Source organism: Anser brachyrhynchus (assembly GCF_964034855.1).
Source record: "Anser brachyrhynchus genome assembly, chromosome: 4".
NCBI lineage: Eukaryota > Metazoa > Chordata > Aves > Anseriformes > Anatidae > Anser > Anser brachyrhynchus.
Window position 1 is genome coordinate 47,093,029 of NC_137698.1, and position 26,262 is coordinate 47,119,290.

The 26,262-nt window shown below is 40.3% G+C and overlaps 1 protein-coding gene across 14 annotated transcripts in view; it reads left to right on the plus strand.

Moving 5' to 3' along the window:
* Window positions 1-26,262, plus strand: part of MAPK10 (mitogen-activated protein kinase 10) — a 155,152-nt gene that overhangs the window by 19,482 nt on the left and 109,408 nt on the right. For 3 of the 14 annotated variants that reach the window (XM_080591710.1, XM_080591712.1, XM_080591714.1), the window contains one exon: window positions 11,384-11,503. The gene's annotated coding sequence lies outside the window, so the exon portion shown is untranslated. Of the gene's footprint in view, window positions 1-6,292; window positions 6,690-11,383; window positions 11,517-18,942; window positions 19,093-26,262 lie in introns of those variants that run through there. The other 11 variants (XM_080591704.1, XM_080591698.1, XM_080591699.1 and 8 more) reach the window with 9 other exon arrangements.

Genomic DNA, 26,262 nt, shown 5'->3' on the forward strand with positions numbered 1-26,262 from the left:
GCTACTAGTTCTTACATTGTATGATCACAGTTTGAGTTGGAGCACTGGGAGCAGAGGCTTGTTCATGTGCAAGACTCAGGGAGTTGGGACTTCGGAAGTGCAAAACATCATCTGGTGAGTGTGAGAAAAATGAGTTACGAGTATGGGTTGCACAAGCTGTTATCCAAAATGTAACTTGAAGAAGAGAAACAACTCCCAGGCAGGTAATCTACCAACAAAGACTTTCTTAAGAAAAGGCAATGTTTGGAAAGCTCTGGAAGTTTTCCAGGAGCCAGTCAGCTTTTGGGAGAAGAGGAAGTTTAGCTGTCAACAGGGCACTGAGATCGATGTGATTGACCAAGTCTAGACATTCATTCTTCTCCCATTTCCATAGGTCTGAGCAACTTTGAATACAGCGGTGTTCAGCTTCTTGGTCCAGCTTTTACAAATCCTGCCTTTGGGAACATACTATTGCCATGGTAACACAACCGAGGCTTTTTGCTGTCAGTCAGGCTCAAGATAGAAAACTATATTCTTTCAAAATGTATACTTGGAGCGCAACTTATTAAAATCAATATTTATACAGCAGATAATATCTTCAGACAGGCTGGACACCATCTGTCAGAGTCTGATTTAATTTTTAGGTTGCAGTGCAGTGAACTGTGTAGAAATGTTCACAAGTCAGCTATAAGCGTGTCACTGTTTTCAGGTGAAGTTTTGGTATGTTGAAGATGGTGGATGTGTATCCATATTTTGTAAATGGGGCAAGTGGGGAAGAGGTTGATTTTTTTTGTTTGTTTGCTTCCTGAGACAAGTTTAAATTCTGTTTAGTGCTCTCTTGAACTGGAATCATTTATAATTGAATTCTTGGTATGTGCCTTTTGTATCTCTGCAGGGAAAATCGAGCGTGAAATGATGCACTTTGGAAGAATTATTGAATACAGGAAACGGCAATTGAAAACTAAATTACACCTGAGCAGTTTTTTTTGTTTTCACTTTCATATGGCAGTTTAAAATGATAATGGTTTTCTGTAGAAGGCATTCAGTTTATGGCACCTTTAGCACCTTCTGCAATGCTTTTTATCATCAGGATAATAAAACATCCAGGATAAGTTTATTTAAAATTATGTTAGTTAATTTTAGTGTGTAGTCATCTGCTAGAGTTTTTCAGGACACGTATCCCTTGTCAGTAGACAGAGCAGTGTGGGCGAGTGCTTGCCACAAAATGGCGGTGCTTTGGTGTGCTGAAGTACTTTTCTTGGTATCTCTGTAGTCAAATAACTACTAAAATAATTTTCACTAAAAATGCAGCAGTTGAGTTTACAGATGAGATGGAATTTTCATGCCTGTTAGGAAGCTCCTGTTTCTCTAGCACTTTAAGTTCTTTCCTTTTGTTGAATGAAGTACTTACCAGAACAATCTTTTCATCTATTTCACTGCCCAGTGAAGTACACACGTATCCTTCTGAAGATATTTATGGTTTTGGGGTCAGAACTTCTTCTTCCTAATTGTGCTGAGTGTGAATACTTGAATTGGTCTAATTTATATGTTCCTGTGCACGCATACGCATGTGTATTTCTTTTGTGTTAGTGCCTGTCCTCTTGCTGCTTATTGTAATATGTAGATGTAATGTAGGTTTGCTTTATGCTATATAAGACACTGATTTAGAAATATACAGGTAGCGAATACATATTTTGACTTAACCGTTTCTCTTAAAAGTACTCTTCTTCCTTACTATATATATATTTTTTTTCAGCTTTTAAAATAATAAATTTCCAGAAAATAACAGTGAACTTGGCCAACAGCCGAGGCCTTCTCTGCCATATTTTTGCCTGTTGTCAGCTACCAGTTTTTGTCTCTTGGTTACGCTTGATAACTGCAGAAACTCTGTATCAGTCGGGCCATAAGATGTTACTGTTTAGACTGTGCTTTTCAATAGCAGTTGACCAGAAAGTGGATGTGATGCCAGTCATATCAATTTAACCATCTCAGCTGCTTTATATTTATCCATCTATATAACAAAATGAAAAATTCTGAGATTAAATGTATCCCTCCTTATGATATAATGGCGAAGAAGTGGTAGTAGTGGCAAGGGGTGGGCAGAGTGCTAGGAGTGTGTGCAGCTTCTTTAACTCTTAAAGAGCTTCTCTTAGCTGCTAGTGTAATGATCATGCAGAAAAGGAGACAGTTTTAAAGGCATTTTGATTATGATAAGCATAAAATCCATGATCATTCGTTCTTTTCCCTGAGATAAAGTCCATGTCAGTCCTCATCAGTAATTATGTTACAGAAGGAGATTGAATTAAATCAATGAAGGACTTTCAAATACTTACATTTTATTAAAAATAGGTGAGAAGTTCTATACAGTGGAGTTGTACTGCATACCACTGAGCTGTGGGGAAAAAAAAAAAGTTTATATCTTGAGTTCTTAAACACGAAAAACAGCTTTGGAACAAAGGAACTCTTGGATTTGATGTATAGAGAGCATATCCCTTGGGCGGACAACAGTGAGTCGGGGTTCCAGCTCCTGTAGATGCTTTATTACACTTTTTCAGTGTTCAGCCTGATTGTGCTACATTTACATCAGGATGTATCATAAAAAAAATAATAATGGCTGAAACAGAACTTGAGAAACCACCGAGTTCTAGGTTCAGTGCTGAGTAGGATGCAAGAATTTGTTCCAGAGATGGATTTTGTCAGTTTCTGCCTTAAAGTATTAAGACTGTTGGTTACTAGGATTTTATTTTAGTTGCCTTTAATTGAATGTGATCCACTTGGCCAGTGAGAATGATGATGTGACCTGTGTAAGGCAGATGGAGCTGAACAGGGTGTACAGCAGCTCCCGAGCCACCACTGTTTGCAACCCCGTGCATTAAGCCCTTGCCAATTCCAAATTACTTCAATATACCAGACTGCAGACTGCAGCAATTGAGGAGTTGCTACATTCAGCCATCCATGCAGCAGACGCAGCAGGCTCTGGGAAGAATGGCATAAACTGCCTGAGCAATTCCGGTTGTATCTCGGGCTTCATGTGGATTAGCAGTGAATCACCAAGAGCTTCCACTACAGGCAGAGTAGTAGCTACTGGTCCCCTGGTAGCACCATTTTGGAAGATTAATATAAAATCTGTTAATAGCAAGCTTTCTTCCGTCTGTTAAAAGTGGTGCTTAGGTCTTTGAGCATCTCGTTTACCTACATCTTTTTTATTTTATTATCTTTTTTTTTTTAACTCTATAGCACCATCAGACAAGGAACTAGAAATGCAGGTGGACCAGAATCTCCATTCAACATTGTCATTTTGTGTTGACGGCTCTCCTTTTCTTTGTCTAAATACAGAAGTGAGTGTAAGCAATTCCTGACATAATTGTTCTCCAAACCTCTGAGCTCCTAGTCTGATGACAGTAGGTCAGAGGTACAGTCTCATGTTCATCTTCTGGGCTACAGATTCCGTGTACTTATTTCAGAATTTACATTTAAAGTAAAACGAGGAAGTTTTGTTTTAAAAAACACCAGATCTCCTGAACATTTCAGAAGCAGAAAGGGGCATAAGAGCTTAGCTGAAAATGACTTTAATTGGCTCACAGTGACCTTTGTAGCTATCTTCCTGTTGTAAACGTTTGCTTCAATCAAGGTTATATTATATTTATCTCATACCCTCTTCTGCTCTTGCCTATTATGGGAATCATTTGTCTGCTCATTGTGATCAGGGCAGCTGTTCTGGGAAGCAGGTGCCTATAGACTCCAGCCTTAAAACATGTTTAAATTGTTTCACTCACATTTTCTGCACTCTTTCAACCCATTGCAGTGTTTAGCTGTGGGCCAATTCCAGGCTGGAGTGCTTTTTATGGGATCTTTGTATATTTTAGCCAAGCCAGTAAGTCATCTCAGCAGGACACAGCAAACAGCTAGCTGAAATCACTGCAGAGGAGCATGGAGCAAAATGCTGGGATAGCTGTGCAGCTCAAGAAAGCAGCATCTCTTTATCACAAAAAGCAGCATCTGCAAAGATGCTATTTTCCATTAGATCTGCTGTTCCAAGGACAAATACCCTAATTATGTTCTGAAACCTCTGTCACCTCTGCAAAAGCTTAGGCTTTTTGTTTCTTTCTTCACCCTCCACCCAGCCCATGTCTCTTAATTGTGCCAGAAGCACCCACCCCCTTCCCTTAATGCACTACTATGCGGGTAGTGAATGCTTTTTCCAGAGGTGTTTGCCATTCTACTGATGCATACAATTATTTCCTTCCACTGAACCTCTTCCTGAATATATTCTGAACATTTTAGATAATACAGTTAAAATATCTGGATGAAGGAAAAAATCCCTGTTGTTTCAGATTAGTAATAAACTCATACATATATGTATACACACACGTAAATATTTGTATATGATTGCAGCAGCAGAGTGTTTCTCTAAATGAGTAAGTGTTGAAATGTTTTCACAAAAAGTGTGCGTGTGCACATATACATGCGTGCAGGAGGCTAATGCATAGGTTTTATTCACAGAGCTAACTTCGTTATGGTATTTTGCATAACAATAGTGTATTTCTAGAGTCTTAAGAAGACTAAGCACAGAAGAAGCGCCAGGGGAGGTTCAGATTTGAAATCGGAAAGTAAGATAAATTGCTTCTCAGAAAGAGTGGCTAGGCATTGGTACAGGTTGCCCAGGGATGTGGTGGAGTCACCGTCCCTACGGGTGTTCAGGGAAAGGTTGGACCTGGCTCTTAGGGACAGAGTGGTGGTAGGGGGATGGTTGGGCCAGAATATTGGAGGTCTTTTCCAACCTTGATGATTCTGTGGTTCTGATGATTCTAAGTACTTTTTCAGGGCGTAGTGCAGTGATACTCCATAGAATTTGGAAGGGAGAAAACACTTCTTGGGTTGTTATCGCTCTGCACTAGAGGCAGTGGTAGTTCTTGTGCAAGTGTGACACTTAGATGGCAGCTGAAAAGAAGGTCTTTATGGCCTTGAGAGAACAGATGTGATACAGTGTGGGGAAAAGAAGGATGTGGGTATGGAGACAAAGGGACAGAAAATTTTGGTGTACATGCTTATGAATATATTATGTGTATGCAGGAATGATGCACAGATCAAGGTGAAAACATCCACTTGTAAAAAATAAGTGCCTATAGCAGAGCATGCAGGGGAAACAGGCTAATGCAGAAAGAGTGGAAGAACATTGTGTACTTAAGAACAATGTATACTTCATGTACCAGATGCGGCTGATGAGTTGACTTCATCCATAGTGAACCATTTTTAGGGGTTCATTGGTTACCTCCTCTGTCAGAGTATGGCCTGCGGAAGGCTTTTGGGGTGTCCTTTAGAAAGGCATCTGCTGCCTAGGCTGAACTGGGTAGCATCTGAGTTAGGTTCTGAGTCGCATGGGGCGGTGCGTGGCTCTGGTACTTGGTACCACGTGGTGTTCAGATAGCTGGCAGAGGCAGCATTGCGTTTCTTGGAGCTGTACTTGGTGATACACTGAATGAAACGGTCTGCACTTCACAGAAGATAGCCATTCCAACAAGGTACAAATTCTCAGTGGTATTTCTGTGACTGGCACTCTCAGTTTCACGGCAGTCTGGTCCAGCACAGTAGTCTCACCAGTGTACTTTGTGTTGTTAAATGTCAGAAGAGAGGAGGTGTCCTGCAGTTTGACATGCACAGAAGAAAGGTGGTCAGCATAACTTTCGGACGTGAGGAGGTCTGGAGTCATTGCTGACTCTGCTGGTTCTGTGAGCGCAGACTGAGGTAGTACCTCTGTGCCGTGGGGTCTCGAAGGAGCAGCAAGCTGTAGGCCGGGGGCATGGGGCACCACAGCAGGAGGCACGACATGCTGTGGATGGGGAGATCGGTAGCTGTCCCTTGGGTCCTGAGGGACTCTGTCCTGAGCGTTGTGTTGCTTCCTCCCACAAGTGGTAGCTGCGTGAAGAGCTGTGTTGGGAGCCATGAAGATCTGGCTTGTGATTTCTCTCCTTCCTTGAGCACAAAACAGAAATGAATTTCAAATATATGGATTTTTTTGGAGGGTGATGGACATTTATCCCGGTATACCAGCTAATGCAAACAAAAGAGTGTATCTGCCCTGAGAAAATGATTCTCGTTATTACTGCCTCTCTGCACTGCCTAGCTCCCTCCCCAGCGCTGCAGCTGCCGGAGCTACTGCCGCCGGCGAGTGCTCCAGCTATCCAGCTCCCCGTTCTCCAGGAGGTACCACGGCCGTGGCTGCAGATGAGACTTCTCTCTTCGCTCCCTTGCGCTGTCCCCCCCCCCCCGCGAGACCTTGGTGTTTGACGTCATGTGTGCTCCTTCCAGTTGCCATGGCAGCCCCATTCCCCAGGCCCCCTGCCTGTCTCCTCTGGTAGGTTGCACAATGGTACAGCCAGCATCACGCCGCACAATGGTTTCCAGGCAGTGAAAGAGCGTGATTCAGCAAGCCACTCGTTTTCCCCCCCTCTTTATTTCATTATTATTGGACATTTTGCCTCCCCTTTTTCCATCCTCTCTACCCTCTCCCCCAGGCTTTGCTTGATTTCTTTAGAGGAAAGCATTGTATTGCCTCGAATCCAGCTGCCCATCTTTTTATTCTTTTTACTTTTATAAAAAGCCCATTTTTTCCTCGGCGCTGTTTGGAATGTGACTTAAAAATACCACCTCAATTCACGGTTTGGGGGAGAGGTTGCTGGACGAGGAGAACAGTTGGCAAGCGCGGAATGGTAGGTGGTTGCTGCTTATATTCTATGATTAATCTGCTTTCGCAAGATGGGGTGATGAATACTGATTGCTGCTTTAAAAAATGGGGGAGAGGGACACTGGCTAATGAAGTCAACTGCTAACCGAAGCAAGAAGGCTGCAGCTGTAGGTTCTGTGGCTGGAGAGCTGTCGTTCTCCTGTGCTCGGGTGTGTATGAGCTGCTCTGTTCGGGTGCTTGAGGTGACCGGTGGCGGTGGGAGCAGTGCAGAGGCACATCATGGACAGCAGTGATAGTGTTTTACCAGCTGGCGCATGTAAACAGTCGTGTTCTCGTCAGCCTCATCGCCTCTAACACGGCTTGGGGGCTTTGGGGGGAAGGAGGTGTCTTGGCTTGCAATTCAGTGGAAATGAGTGCATTATGCGGGTTATATAGTCCAGAAAGAGTCATTTGAAATGTGAATTTGTAAATTTAGAAGAGAGGGTAATGCTAAGCAACTGGAAGATGGAAGGACAGAAGTCTTGGCCTTTGGAAAGCGCCTGAACGGCGGGGCAAAGAAAGGAAGGTGTTTGTGGGGAGATGTTTGAAAAACTGCATTGAATAGAGGGGTAAGGGATGTTTTTAAAGAAGTGGTCATCTCGGGTAATCATCAGTCTTCTGCATCACTCCCCCCCATATGTAAGTGGACAGAAAAGCCTATTGCATCTTATGGAGCCATCAGGAGCTTTTTGTAGAGGTGTTTACAGCACACTACAGGGCAGTTGTTTTGCAAGAGAGAATTCAACAATTGGAAGACACTGCAGTGGAATCAATGTTGCTTTGCAGGGAATCCTCCGGCAGAAGATGTTGCCTTTTTTTTTTTTTTTTTTTCCTGCAGAGGGGCCTAATAAGAAATAAAGCAAATTTTACCTGGCTAATGAAGTGTTACAGCATTGTTGAATAAGCAGGCTGCGCTTCCAGTGAGCCACAATGAGCATGTTCCACGGCATTTGTGTCCTGAGTGATTGTAAGCTTGTTTACATGGGGTCGTTTTGCTGCATAGCTTCATGATAGCCTCAATGCAGCCTCCTGCTCCCTCTGTGAGTTTTGCCAGAGACCTGTTTAAAGGCAAACCAACACTATATGAAAATACAGATTTTCAAAAAAATGACGGCATAGTGTAGAAATGTTTTAAGAGGAAAATGTATATCATAAATGATCAGGAGAAGCCTGAAATCAGTTTGCTGGAGGACACAGAGCTTGCCATGCAAGGCCAGCTTCAGCAAAAGGGAAAGGTTAAGGTAGAACGGGATGGTGTTCTTACTGCACAGGGATGTTTGTTTTACCCACATGTCAGCTGCGTTTGGTTTCCCTTTCCTGGGGAAAGTGGAGTGCACCCAACCTCTGATCTTTTAACCCTATTGCGGAGCACTGCTCTGGAGCCACTGGCCAGGAATGCTCGGGAGTAGTATTTTCTTGCTCGGTACTCTTGTTGTGTGCTCACTTTGTTGCTGCTAGGAAAGGTTGCGTATAAAGGCTGCAGGAAATACCTTCCTGCAGGCTAAATGAATGGCTTTCTTGTATGAGATGCAGATGTGAATGACAAAGGTGATTTGACCTCAGCCATTAAACTGTGTTCCTTCTCCCTGACTCTCCGTAAACTGCACGCTCACACGTTGCTCTATCCTGCTGTTTCAGTGCATGCATAATTTGTCAGAGTCCTGTTCCAATTATCATTTTGTGGAGCAGTATTAGGAGTACAGGCCTGTTTCTAAATGGGGTGATGGCAAAAATTGCTTAGCATGCAAATTTAGTTCTTCATCTGCCTGTCTTCTGCCTGCTTGATAGTAGAAAATGTCCCCTCATTGTTAGAAATGTGTGCACACTGAAAGGGCCTTTTATGAGCAGATCTTGAAGATGAGTGTGGTTTTTGTTGTTGTTATTTTATTATTTTTTTTCTGCAAGTGATTGGCACGTTTGTAGCCTTTTAGAGATTTAACAGTAATGGATGAGTAATTGTAAGACAAAATACCTTCCGACTCTGTTACAGCATTAAATCTGGCTTTTGAAAGCAAAGGGATAGCTATCAAAATTTCCCTGCCATCGCATTTGGGAATGTTATAAAGCTCACCCATAGCTGGCAAGCTGTTGCAAAAGTCACGCAGTAAGGGGAAGCTAAAGCAGGCCAAAAAGAACAGGATGTTAGCATTGCTCTTTGAGATACCATATTTTTATTAAGATTTGGAAAGTAGAAAAGTCACATTTAGAGATAGATCCCCAGCTTTAGTGTTTGGTATCTCTGTTGTGCAGTATGAGTTGTTGTGCAGTATAAACCACTAAATCCTTGGGCTAATTCCTGAATAACAGAAAATATTGCCAGCTTGTTGATAAGCTTTTTAAAACCAAGTACAGACTTTGTTGTTTTTTTGTTTTTTTGTTCTGTATGGAGAGTAGTCTTACGACCTTAGGCCTCCCCTTCTTCTGGTTACATTTTGAGTTTCCAATACCACTACTAGGAATGAGGACCTCTAAGCCTGAAGATTGCAGTGTTACCATAGTTGCTGCTCTCTGCTCTTTGGGAGGAGAGGAGGGAGACTTCTCTGGGCCACATTACTGAATATGAATACAGCTCAGCTTCCAGCACTCCAGTTCTTCTCCCCTTTTCTGTGATTCTGTGAAACTTGCTGATTTGAATCAGCCACCTGCAAGGAAAATTAACCCTCATAGAGGGGAGCAGCTAAAAGAAAAAATGCATTTGCTGCGAGCTTTCTTTCTTTCTTGCAGCACCATCTGTGGAGACAAACGTAAGAAAAACAGTCTTTCAGAGAAACAAAAAAGCTTTTGTACCCAAGTAACCATGTTGGTCTAAAACTGAAAGCAACATACTACTTGGTTAGTGGAAAATGCCAGACGTTAGGGCTGGATTTTCTTTCTCTTATGCTGTGATAATGAGTACAGATCAAAAGCAATAAAGGGGAAGGGATGGGATTTCATGGTACACAATCCACTCCTTTCAGAAACTGAACAGATTTTGTTGAGATGAGTTATTATACTGCCTTTTAGCTGGGTGTCCCTAGTTTTGTTGCCAAACTTCAGGAGCAGTTTTGGCTAGTCCTTGAAATATAAGTATAGGAAACTCAAGTCCTGATACTTTTTGATCTTTTTTCTTTATTTGTTAATTAATGATTTTATTTTATTCTTTAATTTTGCACGTGAACTTAATGGTGTCAGTGGAATGTTGTAACCTTTGTGTCTAGGGAAGGGAGGTGAGCATCGTGAACTTCTGTTTGTCTTCGGATATCCCGGAGCATACATGGAGCGTAGGACAGTGTCAGAGCCCTTACTAGGGTCAGAAAAAGAAAAGGAGCTGTTGTATTTCTACACTTGTGTTTTTTGTTTTGTTTTGTTTTGTTTTTTTTCCCTGTTTAGGAAAAAAAAAAGAGCTTCATGACTCTCCAAGTATTGAGCCTGGCTTGCACCACATTGACGGCAAGGAACGTTTGGGGGGTGTTTCCATCTCGCAGCACTGCTGCCAGCTTTTTGCTTTGTAATAAACATTAACAGTGGAAGGCTCAGAAAAAACAAAATCATGGTTCCCATCAAGTCAAGAGCTATTTCAGCAGGGTTGCACAGTAATAGGTCAGATAATTCAAGAAATTGGGAAGTGCTAATTACAGTGGGATTTCAGGGAGCCTCAGACTACGCAACTGTTGACCCAGTACAGTGAAGTGTCTTGGGCCTTCTCTGATTAAGCTGTTGTTTTATCCTGAGGATATTATTTTTTTCTTACTACAGAATTACAGTTCAGATCTCTCTTAAAATGTTGTCCTAACTTGAGTGATGCTCAGTGATGAACATGGCTGCATTTTGCTTAACATCAGTCACCTGTTCTGTATACTTGGAGTTTCTGTTCGGTAGTTAGACACCAGAGTGGAACTTGCTTTATTGTTACCTCTCTTAGTCACTCTTTACCCTCTCTACTTTATTGCATTTGTTGTTTACACTGCTGTTTAAGCTTGTCTTTAAGTACAAGCACTTTGCCATTTGAACTTTTTTTTAAAGAGGATTCGAAGTTTGTAGACACCAGTAATTTATAAGCCTGTCCTTATGCCTGTATGTATTTGTGCCTCCGTTTTTAAAGCCATTCATAACATTCATGTTGCCAACTCACATGATCACAAGTCAAACTTAATTTAAATCCCCAGGTATTAGTGATAGATGCCTGCACATAAATCTCAATGTGTTGTAGTGAGTGTTTCTAATCTTTTATATTCCAAGGAAAAATGTGAAGATCTGATCTGATCTGAAAAGACAGGTTAGAAACAACAACCATTAATGAAGAACAGTTTCATGATTTGTAGTGCAATCTGTTGTAACCTGGATCAGTCCTGAACTTGATTTCTTGAACAGTTGGAGTTGCCATCCTTGAATTTTTTTTTCTTATTTTCATTTTTAATTTTGGGGGAAAATGACCATGACACTGCTATCCCATTTAAACAGCACTTCATGCTGCATTATTTTTGATCTTTAACCTTTCTTCTTTTCAGGAGTAAATTAATGGCCTGTACAGATACTGCCTGTAACTGAGTGTCTAATGGTAATATCAGAGGAAAAATCTTTTTTTTTTTTTATTGTATTGCATGGAAATATTGATGTTCCAGGCTAGCTTAGTTTTCTGAAGTTCCTCTATCTGACTTAAAGAATAAAACCCAAATATTTTTCTCTTTGTTTTGTGTTTAGGGCTAATATTAGAAACGTGTACCAGCAGCCAGCCAGACTCAAACAGCAGCTATGGCAACCCGTGCATGAAGTTGCTGCCTTTGACCCATTTCCTATAGATGAGGCATATCAAACGCCGTGGTGAGTCAACAATGTACGATTTTAACAAATCACGTTCCTTGGCAGAATAATCTTGCTTGATGCCAGTGGGCATACTGATTATTTTGGGGAGGGTGGGGGTGGAATTTCACTGGCAACTTTCAGTAACATTTAGTGAACTTGAGCATCATGCTGTCTTGTTATATATGCTGTTTTCAAGCGTAACATTGCTGCATTGTACATATAGCAGGTGGAGTGTATTGGGAGTGTGGTCCTGATGAACATGTGAAGACAATAATGTTTAAAAAAAAACAAAAAAACACCACTACATATAATGTGTTGGGGGCTTGATGTATCCACTGGTTTACACCATTGTTTTGTAATTACTGTTTTGCTTCTCTTTTATTTGTGGTGAGAGAGAAGAAAGTGATTTTGTTTCTCAGTCTGAAATGACTGAGGAAGAGTGTGAGGAATCCTGACAGGTTTTCTTGCTGTAAATTCCTTCATCCCTGGACAAGAAAATAAATTCTGAGAGTAGTGATGAATAGCAAATAGCATTTTTTTCAAGTACTCTATGGCTTTAATCATGTGCAAGTCTACTTGCATACTTACAAGGAAAACTTCTTATATTGCAAGCCATTCTGATCCTGATAATTTCTGTAAGGTGATTTTGGCATACCTTTAGGATGGGAGGAACTGGTTTTAGGTATCCAATGTAATCACAAAATAGACATTGTGAAATCTTGCGAGTCTTTAAGGTAACTAAATTTCCATTCAAAATAAGCTTATATTCGTTTTTTCCCTAGCACTAGCTAGATGTTTGCCAGCTCCACTCACCATAGCCAGCATAATCTGAAAGTCAAAAGGTTTTAAAAAAAAAAAAAAAGGGGGGGGGGGGCGCAACAAATATAAGTTGATCTCTGGACTTGATGCAGGTCTTCTGTGATTTGGCCTTTACCACTGGTCAGTATCAAATCTTATTTCTGGAGCTGTTACAAAATAGGATGTAAATTCAAGTCACCAAAATATTTCTGCTCTCTCAGTAGGAGTTATAGGTTTCATTTTTATTTGTAAATCAGGCAGAGATGAAAACATGCAGTCTGTCCTGGCTAGTGGGCAGTAGTGGTATGTGACTACTGTAATAATGAAATGAGCGCTCTGATAGCGTGTCTTTGTCATCCTTGGTAGAGCTGCTGGGAGAAATGAATAGGTGTCAGGTAAATCTATTTGATTCTGCTCTGGAGTAAAGTGAGTGAGAAAGTAGCAAAAAGCAATGCCTGCTAGATGACTGAAAGGTTGAAACCTCAAGTGCTTCCCAAGGGGGAGAACCAGATATTTGATGTGAGGAGTAATTTGTGGCAGGAGGAGGTCTGAATGTTCACATCCCTGACTTGCGGCCATCCGGTGACAGAAAGGCATTTATGTAGAACTTGAAAACCTCCCCATATTACGCCCATGATATTGATAAGTTCTTGAGGATTTTAAAATATGTGGCATTGGACTGAAGGTAATTCTTGCTAGCAAGACACTAGCATTCATCTTGCTTTAATATGTGGACTCTTAAATCTGTGAAACTTAACCTTTCTTACATGAATGGGCTTGGCTGAGTTTTGAATTCATGATGAGCTGCAAAACCATAGAACCTTTTGTGTGTTTGCTTTTAATTTGAACTTGTGTGTTTAGCATCACATAGGTAATACGCTATTTGTAGATGATCAGAGTTTATATAAACTGGTAAGAGCAAAATATTTACCATTGGTGATAATTAATACCACTGCAATATTAATAGAACAAAAGATTTTTGTCAGCGTGTCTATGATGAACAGTGGTTAAAAAGAAGTTGCATGTAGTTTTTATAGTATCATGTATGCATGTTAATCTGATAAGCTCATAGGCATGGCACGTCATATTCTCTCACCATTAATATTTTAAAAATTTCTGTATATGTTGAAAAAACTTTTTGAAGAAGCTGGGTGAGCACAACCTGTCTCTGGAGTACTTTATCTCTTGAGTTCAGTGCTCATCTAAGTCACTTCCTCCAGCGTCATTCTTCTCAGTTTAGTTTTTAGGATGGGTAAACCAGCACAGGCAGCAGGTTTTCAGAAACAGTATCTGATACCAGTCAAACTCAAGTTCTTTTTTCTCAGGGATGTTGTAGGTAGAGAATTACTTGACGAAGTTTCCTTCAGAGTGACAGCTTTTTGAGAGTCAAAAATGGTGAACATACTTAAATAAAAATTATGAACTCAAGGTCTTGCTCTGGAGTTGCATTTCCACAGGAAAATTATCTGTAGTTGTCTTTAGTTTAGTATGAATTCAGAGGTTTTGTATGCATATCAGTTAGGGATACAGTCCTGTGAACGCGCATGAATCAGAGCCAGTCTTAAATCTGCAGATTTGAGATAGAAATGCTTACGCTTTCTGTGCAGGTTCTCTTCAGGTAATGTTGATCTTGTACACATGTAAATGACTTGGAACATGTAATTATGTATCTTGCATCAAGACATTCCTGTTTATGAAAGCACGGGTTTTATAACAGTGGAACTTGTATGTGAAATCAGATGTCTAAAACTCTGCTTTTACCTGTCAAAGGAAGAAAAGGATTCTGATTGTATACTGTTTAGTAAGTATACTGTTTTTGCCCCTATGGGAGGACAAAAAAAAATCAAAATGTTCAGGGAAAATAGCATTTATAATACCAAAATATTTACCAGTATTCATCAAATAAAATAATGAAAAAAGTGAGGATATTTTGCTTAACACAAAAATAAGGTAAGTGCTGTGGACGATGGGAGCTGAGTTCCTTTCGGTAGAAAACATGAAAGAGAGTCTAGGATTCATACGGCTATGCAGATGAAGAGAGTACCTGGGATACAGTAATTTTAGTTTTCTAAGCACTTAAACATTTAAGGACCTTTTAATCTTTAGAGGGCCTTGGCTTAATATCTTGCAACTGGAATGTGCAATATTTGTTTCTCTCACCTGTGTAAACATTGAGTACACAAAATGAAATTCTGAACTCCATCTAGCCCATATTGAATGTGAAATAACTCCAGTGAGTTTGGTGGAGTTAAACCAGACTTATCAGAGGAGCTACAAGGCAAGTTTTCTGAGAAACAGGTGTTTTACTTCTCCGTCTTTCTTAGTAGGAAAAGGTTGTGCATATTAAAAATGTTGCATGCCATATATATTAAAACCAAAAACAAACAAAACACCTACAACAAACTTGTCTGTTATTGATGATGGCTATGTAATGAGCAATTTTATTCCCTGGTGAGAGATGACATTTTTAATACGTTTCCAAAAGCTTTTTGTCGTGTGATCAACTGCGTACATGCACATAACAAAGATTTTCCCGGAGTGTCATTGACAGCAGTTTGGGTGTTTGCCTTCCCCCTTCCGTACTCTTCAAGGATGTTGGGTGTGTTTTTTTTTACTGCAAAGTGCAAGAAAAAAAGAGTTCTCAGTGAAACTACTAGATCATATTTTACTTCAATAAACTGCAATGAAAAAGGTTACAAAATGGAAGCAAACTGTCTTTGCAAATGTGTAGATTTTGTTGCTGCTGTTGGGTTTGCCTTTCTTTGTGCGTTTTCTTTTTTGGCTCTTCAGCATATCATTGAGCAGGATGTTTTCACTCCCTTTTGAAGTCAGCCTTCTTTTTTATGCTGTTACTACTCATGCACATCCCTTCTCCTTCCATCCTTGGTCTGTTGTTGGATATTACTGATCCCCAAAGCCTGTGAAATTAGTATATTAATTAAATAATAATTAAACACAGTTTTGTCAATGCTTTTGCACATTTGGATTTTTTAATGCCCTAGGCTGAGAGAAACTGTGAGCTTTCTTTTAATAAAAAATAGGCTTTTCATCCTTATTCCTTAACAACAGCAACAAAAAGGAAACCTTGAGTATCTGAAAGCTTGAGGCCTCAAAACACTGCATTGCTTCTACCAAGGTTATTCCCTCATGGTATCTCAGAATTTTGGGGAGAAATGACAAATTTCTTAGACTCCTGGGACTGACGTTAAAAATGAGTTTTGGAGTTAGTGGGAAGTGCACGCATGCTATCTTTCTGAATACTTGTGAAGACACAAACATGCCTCGCTTCTGGGTTGATGTCTGCATTCCTCACAACACAACCCTGGCTACTAGGAATGGTGATGTTATTTGCATAATTGAAAATTTCAAAATTAATTTTGTGTAAAAAATTTGAAATGCAGATGTCTTACTTCAGGGGCTCCCCAGTTGTTTAATTTTGCTCTGAAATGCTGATGGACCAAATGCTTTTATTCTGCCATATGTCAGTCTGCGCTTGCTGAACAGGAGTGAACTTCCTGACCTTAATACTTCCCTGTGCCAGCTGTGACCTGTGAACATCTCAGATGAAATATTTGCATCTCTGCTGTGTTTTTGAAGTTGCTGGTGGAAAATATAACTCTGTGCCACCTGGCAAGCAAGTTCAGTATTTGGCATGCTCTCCTCCCAATCTTACAGAAAACATCCAGCACTATTGCTGTGGAATATGGAAGCAGAGGGTCAGATGGATATCCTCTGAACCTTTGAATAGTTCTTCAGTGTCATCCACACAAATTGTATGGAAAGAATTCGAGTAGAATGCAGAACAGTAAATGAAAAGGCCAAATCAATAGCAAAAAGCCCAGAGAATGGTGCCAGCAGAAGGGTGGGAAGGAGACCAAGACAGCAGTAAGGCAGCTATATTTATGGGCATGCCACATGAACCCATATTATGCAAAGCATTGGGAAGCGTTTTGTAACCACATGGGGAAATATTTTGCCTGCTTCCTCTTCTAGACTTGTCAGTGTGGTACATTGACTTGACTGTTTCTTTGTGTTCTGTTAGGAAATCAACAGTGATTTCCTAATTATAAAGAGGGAATTAAATCAGTGGAAGCCAGGAACGGGGTTAATCAATACGATGCTGCTAGTGTGATGATAACTCTGTGATCCTTCTCTCTCAGACATTTTATGTTGGGACGAGGCAGACCCATGTGATGGAGGAGTGTCTAGAAGGCTGTTATCTGGAGGTTATATGAACTTGTGGTCAGACCCCAGGCTCACCCGCGGGCCCTGCCATAGCCTTGCTGTGTGGGATGCTGGCCTCTGTGTCGGAGCGGCTTGGCACAGAGAAGATGATGGCTGCAGGCTTGGTGCTGCTGCTTGTGCATTCTTAGTGTGCTCTGACTTCCTGGTGCAGTTAATTAGAACAGCTCACCTGTGATGGGTACAAGAAGTAACTGTTAAATAGACCTTCTAGGGCCATTGGGTATTGAGTAGCTTTCGTTCTATTTGTTAAGACTCAGAATTGTTCAGTCTGTAGTGGGAAAAATCCGTCTAGTAAAGGTCACTGTCCTCAGTGGCCCTTGGCTAAAAAGTTGGTGAAGGAAAGGGAGAACAGACAGGGTTTCTCTTGCTGAGTTCTCTGGTATTCCAGAAGTATGGTGGGTTTGGTTTGTGCATTTTTGTCTGAGAGACTGAAGTTTCTTCTTTGTCACAAATGGTGTTTTCTTCTTCAGCATTTCTGCCTACTTTTTGCTTTATCACCTCCTTTCTAGATATTTAATATGAAGAAAAAAATCTAGTTGAATTGCAAATGATGATTTTTAACTTATCTGTAGGTACTAGTTCTATCCCAGGAGTAAAAACACCCTACCTGTGCAAACCCACTGTAAGACTGCAGGGGCTTGAAAGTCCTGTGTGGCTCTAACAGCAGCCTGCTAGGAAATGCTGCTTAGCATACCAGAAGGCATTGTTGAAGGCTCTCTCGATACTGCAGACTGTGAAATAATTTACCCTGTGCTCAGTTTTGTGTTTACGTGACTGTTGTCCTGGGTTAGTTCATATAGATCAATGCAGTGTACGATAGGGAGTCTTCCTAATCCACTTCCTTACTGCCTTTTTTTCTGGAAAAATGCAGCTCCAGTTAGCTGCGGCTGGTAGGGCTACACTCCTTGGAGTAGCGCCTGGGGTGGGAGTGCTGTAAGAAAATAAATACAGGAAAAGATTTAATGCTGCTCTTCCTGAAACAAAGAAAAACTTCTTTCTGAGCTGTTCCTGAAATAGATCTGCATGGCTTAATTGTGCATCATAAAGCTACTTAAACATCTGCATTAATTTATGTTAGATTTCAGTCATCATTGTGTAGATAGATATTTTTATGGCATCATGCAAGCTTAATTTGCTGTTGTACATAAAATTAATTTTATCTGTCAATCTGAATCAAGGCAATATTGTGGAGGTCTTTCATGAGAGAAGAATATGGCAAATATACCTTTGTCTGTACAAATTAAAATAATACATACTTGAATAAAAACCATGATTTCTAGGTGTTGTACGCTCCTTAATCTAACAACCCTACAGTGCAATCCTCTGTTTTTCTTTTGAGGCTTTGAAAAAACAGAAGGCGATGATTTACACCCCTTGTCATTTGCCTTCTGTTGGCTCGATTTAATGTCGCTGTTCACATGGTGCTGTATGTGTTGGAGAAAATTTCACCTGAATCTTTGTACGGATGTGAGCAGTTGGCTTGAGAGTTTGTTGGTCTGACTGGTCTGGACCTCATATCATCCATGCCCATTACCTAGTGGGAGAAGACTTGGTAGGGTCGTAGAAACAGTACGGGCAGGCAGCCTGGAGGCGTGCCTTGTGCTGGTGGTGAACAGGCTTCAAGTGCACTTGAGTTGCTAGTCCTTGAGCAAGCAATGAGTTTTTTTTCCCCGCTGCAAGAGTACTTTTTGAGTAGTTAATGATTAATTTGTGTGAATTTTCTATTACACAGCTTGATCAGAGTACCTCAGAGCAGACTTGGAGCTGGTTCAAACTAGAATTGTTGGGTGTTTTCAATGGAGTGATGTTGACTTGTGGCAGGAGAGAATGTGGTGCACTGGGGAATATTGATGCTGCTTCATCAGAGTGAAGGCAATAGTAGCATTAATAAAATGACAACAATACTATAGATAAAATCATTTCCTAGAGACCCTACAGTCCCTAAATCACACCATAGCCCATTATACGTGATCCTGAATTTTTTTTGAAGGGAAGAAAAGGAGGAAAAAAATAAATTCTAAATCTTCGATCAGGATTTGACTGTCAGCAACTGAGTCCAAATCGAATTGTAAGGGATGATCACTCAAATGGCAGCTTGAGCTCTGACCTCACACATGGAAATAATGCACAGAAAATTGCTAGTGCTCAGTAAACTACTTTTCCTCATCTGCAAGCATAAAGCAATTTACTTATCAAGTAGTGTTGTATGAAAAGGGAGAAAATAAAAAGTTTGCTAAGGAGAGAGCATACAAAAAAAGGCTCAACTCCTGAAGCATTGCTAAAAACGTTTCACGGTAGATGTCTTTGTAGAGCAGCCTGACCTAGCTAGTTGTGTGCTTCTTCTCTTCTCCAGTGCTGTCTCAATACAGAGTTTGACGTTGTCGGGCCTGGTGTTTTTGTTACCCATCCTGCAGGGTTACGAAGCCCACTTCTGCTCATCTTGTGATGTGAGCTACTTGTGATCCACCAACCTGATCCACCGCCTCCTCTGCTTCTTGCTGCTCTAGATAAACACTACAGCTTTGCAGGCTTTCTGCAATTTAAGCACTTGGATTAAAATACAGGTAATTTTGTAAAATTAAGATTGAAAATGTAGAGCAAGTCTAGGCTAGCAAATCTGTACCTTGAAAAGGAAGGTTGTGTGGGACTGTTCAGTAGCCATGGTGGTTATGAAGCAGACTACCTTGCCTAGAATGCTCCATTATTTAATCGGTAAATCCTGAATTAATTGCATCACATAATCTGTGTGAGATTCTCAAAATATTTTGTTACTGTTGAGTCCAGAAATCAGCAGCTCTTTCACTTTGTTCACTGGGTGTCGTGTCTCTATCTGGGGAAGAGAAACCACAGAGAAACCAAGAAGCAACGTGCCTTTATTTTTTGCAAGATTTCTCTTGCTGTTTTTTCTTCCGTATGAGGCAGTTGCTTTGGGCACTTGAATTTTGTGATGTTATTTCTTTTCAATCCTTACATTGTAATGTAAAGTTTTAACTTGGAGTTGAGAGCTGTCTCAGGGAGGGAGTGCCATGAATGTCTTTTGTCTGTGCCCAAAAGCGAATGTGTGTGTCCTTGAGCATTTTTGTGTTGTAGCAGAGCTGTGTTTTGGAAGGACTGAATCACTGCTCCAAAAAGCATACGGGGAGACAACTAACAGTCATGGTGTAAATGTAGCGAGAGGGAAGCAGAATTAATTATATGCAAAATATATATAGTTAACTGCAACGTTACGTGGGATGTACATTTCTGATAGAGCATTTCACTTAGGGCTTGTGAAGGGCTTTGTAATGTTCATAGCACCTAAACCCATGGAGAGGTTTTTCCTGCTGATTATAACTTCCCTTCATATTTTTTACAGTGCCTTCAATGAATACATAACTAACTGCAATAATAATAATAATTCATGTGAATAGTATTAGTGTATCTCCTGGTAGATTTCATGGATGTGCATTAATAAAACTTCCTTTTCCTTATTGCCGGGTATGAAAAGAAAAAATGATGTTGAGAGATATAAACCATTATGTCACATTAAATACTGAGCAATACTACAGTCAGATAACGTGAAATTAACATCTAGAGTCTTTGTTCCTAAAGTAAAAATAAATATTTAGTCTCAAAGCTTCTGCTAGGTTAGTAAGTTATCAGAATAAGTAAGATTTTGTTGATGGTTTTAGTATTACATGAGTCAGTGTTAAACATGACTATAATTTGTGATGCAAGCATATTCTTTCAGTTAGGGCAAGGTCCAAAATACTTAGCAAAAAGAGCAGATAGTGCCATTAAATTGATCATGCTTACCATCAGAAAATGGTGTTGCTTTGATATTAAACTCTTTTCCTTGCACTTAGTCCTTTTATACTGTATTTTTTTCATGTTAAATGTCAGCTTTCTAATGATGGCGTCTTCATAACGCATACAATGGGGACCTATTTGTTTTTAAAAAAGCGAGCTATACTGTGGTTTACTGCAACTTTGCATTGTGAGGTATAAAATGCAGTAAATCTGTGGAATTCAGAGCTCCTTACACAGGGCGCAGAGCTAGGCCTTTTTTGTGCACATGTGGTATTTGGCACTGTTCCATATGCCAGAGAATTTTATGGCTTAATTCTCTAGCACAGTGCGTCTTTAGCATTGCTTATTTGCATTGACTTGTCAGGCCTGTAGTCCAAATAGACAAACTGTAAATCATAGCTACCTTTCAGGGTTTTTTTTCCTTCTGCAGGTTAGAAACTTAAGTCAGTGAAAGAATTGATTTGTCATTGCATGTGATAAATACATGCGTGTTTGTTTGCAAAGTGCTGTGTTTGGTATTGAGATGTAACCCACTGGAGTAAAAACAAGGGTAAGGGAAAGGGAAGATGCTGCTGAGCAAAGAGAAATGGCAGCACTGATGTTGTTCTAAGTGCCAGACAAGGTAGTTTTGATGCTGTACCTGACACACGTATTCTTGTTTTTCTTCCTTGTCAGGAGTCTCTCATATATATTATTATATAGTGACTATCATTAAACGTTTGATATGTATTGCTAACAAGTGCGCTATGCTAGCATAAGTAGCAGTCCAGAAACAGAGAGGACGATGTAAAGGGTGTTTGAATGAGAGGGCAGAAAAAGGCTGCAGCTAATGTAATATTAAGCCTTCATCAACTAAGTTATTGAGTAGAACAAGCAGCTAAGGGTAGTGTCACATGAAAATCTGCCAAGCGAACCTGTACCATCTGCAGGTGAAATAGTTGTTTAGACTACAACCTTGATCTGTGACTGAAGTTTGGAGTAGGAAAGTCCAAGTAAGCATCAGACTCTTGAGTCGTTGAAAATGAGTCTAATCTTTGCCTTGAGTGAAGTCCCCTGGAAGATGGGAAAACCACACGTGCTTTCCCAAAGAGATAGCAATTTTGGGCAGGGAGTAGCACAAGTGCAGAGGAGCTTTTTTCAAGATGCATTGTTTTAACCTCCACTGTTTATCCTCTTAGAGGATTTGTGAGCAGTGGCTCATTGAAACAATTTTTATGGTGACTTACCTTTTCTGAGGAGCTTCTGAAGTACAAATAGACTTGAGGGGGGGTTGTGTGTGGAAATGAGGTGGGATAGTTGACATTTCCTTTTATTTGTTATTTAAAGATGAGCCTGGAGTTCTTTATTTATTTGCATACATTGTCTAAGTGACAGAGCTTAAGCTAATAGAACATATTTACAGAAGATTTAGGGATGAGGATTTGAATCAATACCTGTTTTGACAATTTGCTATGTCAAATATAAGCAGATTATTTGGTACAGATTCTGTAATGAAAGAATTGAGCAATCCTCAGTATTACATACTTTTTAGTCCTAAGTTGTTTTCCAAACAAGCCACTTAAGAAAAGATTTTGTATTGTTACCTGATTAAAGAAAGCGTACTGTCTAGGATTTGTGTATAAAATTGCAAGAGAATCCTATTACAAATTTCAGGCTGGTATAGCACATCACCAAGATAACTTGTTTCCCAGGTTAGAAGTTCAACCAATGACAGACAGATGTGTGGCTTAAATTAGTATATAGCAACCAGGATAGTTTTATCTGCAGGCCAATTTTTTAATCAACATTCAAGTGATGACGTGTCACCAAGTAATGTAGCAGGTACTGTTTCCTTCTGCAGAGTTAAGATGCCAAATATAATTTACATATTGCCTTGTCTTAGTTTTAATGTGGGAAACAATTGTGCAATTGGGAAAAGTGAAGATTAGTGATAGCAAGATGAATATGAAATTGTTGTACTGTTTAAAGAGAAAGCGCGTTAAATTGCTGGCTCACAATTCAGAGTTCATTTTTCTAACATGCCTATGTTAACACTTTGATAATTAAGCTTCATTAAAAATTATAATAATAATTTCCTTTTTCATTCAAGCATAACAAAGCACTTAAACAAGCTTTAATAAGCCTCATATCAACTCTGAAAAATAAGTGTTATTGCCTCTATTTTATGGTTGGGTAAATAGAACTGAGGGCAAGCGAGTCTTAAGGAAGTCGACAACTATTGCCCAGGGGAACTCCTGGACACTGCTCCAACTGAGCAGGCCATGGTTGTGAAGTACAGGTAGCTGGACTGAGCCGTAAATAGTAAGATTTAGTAACAAAAAGTGAGCTGAGGAGCATGGCCTGTAGTGGGTGATGATGAAAGCAATCCACCAGCTGTGGCTGGGCAATGTAGCAGCCTCAGTTAATTATTTTGCAGCTCCCCTGTTGGGACAGCAAGTTCCTGAATCATGGCTGGGATCTAGCACTTTGAACCAGCCCTTGACAACTTGCCCAGGCTGCATTTAAAGGATTTCATGTGTCATTTCAGCTCCTCAGAATAATTCCCATTTCCTCAGAGCAAAGGCTTTGTGCTTAGCCTCTCTACAGCTTGTCTGTGCTCAAGGCATGTGTCGCTACATACGTATGCATGAAAAGAAATCCTTATATCATCAGTTGTGTGCTAACAGAAGGAAAACTTGTCTGTCCTTTTGAAAGTAGATAGAACTTAAGATGCATTTAACAAATAAAACAACAGAGTAGATTTGCTGGGCTAAATAAAAGCAGACTTTTTTTTTTTTGAATGAGTACACAGAAAGCACATATAACCAACCAAATTGAATATATGCTAACCTGCACTGCAGCAGGAAATGCAGAATAAATTATTGCAGGTAGCTAAATGGAAATTCTTTCCCACTGTAGCAGGGAAAGAAAGAAAAAACAAGGAAATCACACAGAGTAGAAGGGGGGAAAAAATAAGGAAAAAAACCACCTGAAAGCAGTCCATCATGAAAAGTAATAAAGCCACCAAGAAATTAAAAGGCCCAAACCTTCAAAGAGGGAGAATTTCAGTGTCTGAAGGCTGCAGATGTCTTCTGACTGTAGGCAGTGACCTTCTGGAACTGCGTGCTGGTACTTGTCACAAGTGCCATCACAGTTGTTACTGTGGTATGAGGGAAGCTCACAAAGTTGGTGCCATTCACTGTGATTGGCAGTTTATGTCCCTAGGGCTCAAAAGGTGCTTCTCCATGTACTGGCAAGTATGTTGTTGTATGGTGTATGTAAATCTGCCTGTATGTATTGTAAATTCAAGGCTCCAGGTTTATACACAAAACATTTAGCTTGACTGAGGAACCTGTTATTTCCTGTGAGGTAATTTAGATATAAGGAGACAACTGATTTTTGTTTGTTTTTTGACAACTATTTAACCTTCATGTCCATTAGAATTTCAAATGCTTACCATATCTAAGCAATGTTCGGCCCTAAATTAATTAGTTAATAGAATTTGCATTCAAGCCTGTTAATATTTGACCCACAGATTAAAGGGGCAATTGAGACGGTGTTCGGTACCTGATTACTATGGAAGGAGAAAGAAATTAAAATAGTGCTCTCAGTTCCTTTTTTTTTTTTTAGTTATTATTAGTAGTGAAAAAGTATGATAAGGAAGAGTTTTTCTAATAGGAATGAATATAACCATTTTGCTACACTGTCTGTGTTATTAGTAGAGTAAAAGGAACTCTAGTTTGCTTCTAGGAGGACTAATAAGAGAAACAGAAGGTGAGAGAAGCAAGACAGGCAATGTATTCAGGCTTTGGGAATTGGAATTGAAGAAATAGTAAATTAGGTGTAGTCACCCGCATTGTTAGTCTGCAGTTCTTCAATTTTGATTTGAGAAATAACAGCATCTGTCAACTACTTAATTCTTGTTATGGGAAACAGTATTCAACAGCATTCTACCCTCTATTTGCATTATTGTTACTGCGAGTAGTGTTTCTGAATCCACTACTACCCCCAGGACTAAAGAGACAGCGCGATTTAACAAGATAATTGTATGCATACTTAATTTTAAGCAACTGAATCATCCCGACAAATCTAAGCAATTGAACAGTGCCTTAATCAGACTATTCAGGTACTTAATTTTAAGCACAGCATTAAGAACTGACTACATTAAGCTAGAATACATGAAAATCTAATTGCAATGTAGGAAAAAAAAAGTTTCCACGGGCAGAAATCAGTCTTCCCTCCACTATACGTCTCCCCCATGCCCAGCTGCATTTACATCGTAGTTTTCTTCAGCCATAGCAATACCAGCATGTTTGCTGGCTGAAGTTGCTGAACTTGCAATGTCGTTGCTTCCCAGTATTGGAGACCAGGAGTGAAGTAAAAGGCGTAATTCAGAAACAGAGCTCTTGCTATGAGATACGAGCCAGCTATAATCCCATCTGTGTAGGTTTACAGCCAGGATCTGGGTCATGTGAAATTCTCCCTGCCTCCACCCAGAAGCACTCTAATGATTATTCACGATAAATTTTAAAACGAGTGCTGCAGTGTATTGCTAAGTGAATGCATCTTCATTTTCGGACTCCCTCCCACTCGAGCAGTTCCAGTAGCCATTATTGTAACAGTGCTGACCACTCCCTGATTAATCCCATCCATGTGTTGCTGATCTTAACTCTTAACTTCTCCGAGCTCGGTCTTTACTACCTTGAGTGTAATGTAGCAATTGCCACAGCAGTCAAAAAAAAAAAAAAAAAAGGTTAAACCTGGCATATTCCCTAACTGGATCTTCTGAAATGCCTTTACTATTTTATTTAGCAGTAGCTTCAGCCCCACTGGGTAGGCTCTGTCAGAAAAGAGCAGGTGTCCCAGGCATTTGTGGTCTTACACAAAGCAGGTTTTATCTGGAATGACCCCTTGGGCTGTTGCCATGTCTAGCTTCAGTCTGTCCCCGAGCTGCTGCTGTTACCATGTCATCAGCTATTATGTGAATGCCGGCAACGCCTTCAGGTCTTTCATTGCTCATTTGCAAAAAGACTGTGTCAGCTGATTTGATTGCCAAAAATAAGTAGATAGATGGAAAAACATACATTTTTTTCACCAGAGTACGTGGTTCAGACAGTTGATTATCTGAGCTGATTTGTTAGTGTCTGTATAGATTACTATGTATGTCTTTAGCAATTTGTGTGGAATGTCTGGCATGGGAACTGATGATTGCTGTCTTGGGCTGGCGTTGTCAAGGTCTCTGAAATCTGTATGCATCCCATTTCCCTGTGCCTCTCCGCAGCTTTTGCCAGGCTGTCAACCCACAGAGTGGGCTTGCTTGCTTCAGCCCCTCCTTTTACCAGCTCTGTATGTGCATCTTCCTCCATCTGTCACTGCAAAGGACATATTTCTGCATCCACATATGACAGTGGTGACTCAGCATTTGATGTATTTATTGGGCTTACTCCGTAAGTTTTCTACTTTCCCAGCATTTCTGGGGATTGTGTAATCAGCTCTTCTTTGGTCCCCTGTGTCTTCAACTACAGTAAGCTTATAACGCACGCTAGCTTTAACTCTATACATCTATCCAGTTGGTTTTGAAAATATACCATTTCTAATGACAGAGAGAACTAAAGGGTGCCGTTGGTCTTGGTAACCATTTTAGTGAGGAATTTTACAAGCGACTCTTCCATGATCTCCATTTATTACAAACACAATGGTCAGCTAGTTTTTAAATACCTTTGATACCTTTTTCAGTCGTAGGACAGTAGGAGAATTGTAGCTGCAGTGCCAAACTTGAAATGCATACATGTATTGTCTTGACCTTAACTGCTGGATTCATCTTCCAGTCAGCTGGTGGGTTCCTCACCCTGCTGCAGGGTTCAGAAATGAGACCGAACACGCAGGAGCAGACCCAAGAAGCCAGGCTAAGAGCTTGCATCGTGACGGGAGCATGTCTGCGCTTCAGGTGTTAACATGCAAAGAAA